Consider the following 1,897-nt stretch of genomic DNA (forward strand, 5'->3'; position numbering starts at 1 on the left):
AGGCGCCCACCACCACTCCTGGCTAATTTTTGTATTTTTAGTAGAGACGGGGTTTCATCATGTTGGCCAGGCTGGTCTCGAACTCCTGACCTTGTGATCTGCCTGCCTTGGCCTTCCAAAGTGCTGGGATTACAGGCGTGAACCACTGTGCCCAGCCCTGATATTTTTCTTTACTTCAAAGCATATTGTACACATGTAGAAGTCAATGAAAGTTTGTTCAATGGATGTTGGAGTTTTGTAACCTATTTTTACTCATCAAGGTACTAAGTATCTCTTTCCAAGTATTGGGGGGCTTAGTTATATTCATATGGAAGACATGCCAGACCATGAACCTACAGGGGCAGTTAACCACAAACAGAAATAAATAATGGATATGTTCAGTCTTATTCTATCCAAGTTGAATACAAATCTTAAGTTGAATGTATTCTGGCATAGCTTGTTGTGTTAATAATCATCACCTGTGCTTTGAATGCCTAGAATGGCTTCTCCAGGTTGTTCAACTCCTCTGACTCCAAAGAAGAGCAAAACGCTCAGGGGGATAGAAAGGAGAATATTGAGATGCTGCATGGAGTTTTCATATTGTTTACTATACTTTCATACTTATATCATTTAAGTTGATAAGCAGCATGTTTGCTTATGCAAATAACATTTAAAGATATCATTCCTTTGCTTTCCAGCAGTAATTATTTCAATCTTTATTCCTCCTACCATGGCCTCAGTTCAGGCTATCATCTCTTCCAGCCTGGACATTTTCCCCTGGTCTGTGGACTACCTATAGTCTTGGCCCTTTGGTCCAAACACACAGCCATTGGGTGATCTTTCTCAAATGCAGATTTGATCATACCTCCTCAAAACATTTATAATTTAGGCATTTAAAATTCTTCATAATCAAGCCTTTGCCCTCCTCTGCAACCTCATTCCTGTCACATTCCTCAAATCACACCTCATCTTTGTTTTATGAGGTATGAAATATGCTCTCTCACATCTTCCTAAATTTTCATGTTGCTCCTAACCTAGCAAGTTTCTCATTTTTCAATGCTCAGCTTAGGCAGTACTTTCTTAATGAAAACTTGCCCTATCTGTGACAGTTAACACCCTCCTCTCTGGTGCCATCCTCTGCTACAGAGCTTGCCACACTTCAACATAATCAATTTTTTGTCTTCTCCCTCACTAGACTGCTAGCTGAAGGTCAGGAACTTGGATCTTTTTACCCTTGTATCCCCAGGAATAAATGAATACAACTTGTTTAATATACTCAGAAGCTGTAGTTATCAAATATTTATTTTTGACTAATAAATATAATGCATAAATTGTTAGACTATTTTATTTATTTATTTATTTATTTATTTTGAGACAGAGCCTTACTCTGTTGCCCAGGCTGGAATGCAGTGGTGTGATCACGGCTCACTGCTAACTCTGCTTCCAGGGTTTAAGCAATTCTCTTGCCTCAGCCTCCCGAGCTGGAATTACAGGTCCCCCGCCCCCGCCACCACACCTAGCACATTTTTGTATTTTCAGTAGAGATGAGGTTTCACCGTGCTGGACAGGCTGGTCTCAAACTCCTGGCCTCAAGTAATCCACCCACCTTGGCTCAGAAAATTGTATTTAGTACATAAAATCTTTCAAAATAATGTCTGTAAGGAAAAAGGATCATTCCAGGCTGGAATCGATGACAGCCTGAACTGAGGCCATGGTAGGAAGGGTGAAGATAGAAATAATTACTGCCAAAAAGCAAAGGAATTATATATTTATATGTTATTTGCATAAGCAAACACGCTGCTTTTCAAGAAGTCCTCAATGGAGAAGACTTAGTATATATATAGTAAATATCCATTAAATATTTGTCAATTGAGCAATCGTTCTTTGTTTAGATGGTTATCTTTCTAAGGAAGGGACT

The sequence above is a fragment of the Colobus angolensis genome, unplaced genomic scaffold, assembly GCF_000951035.1.
Source record: "Colobus angolensis palliatus isolate OR3802 unplaced genomic scaffold, Cang.pa_1.0 Scaffold12, whole genome shotgun sequence".
Classification (NCBI taxonomy): Eukaryota; Metazoa; Chordata; class Mammalia; order Primates; family Cercopithecidae; genus Colobus; species Colobus angolensis.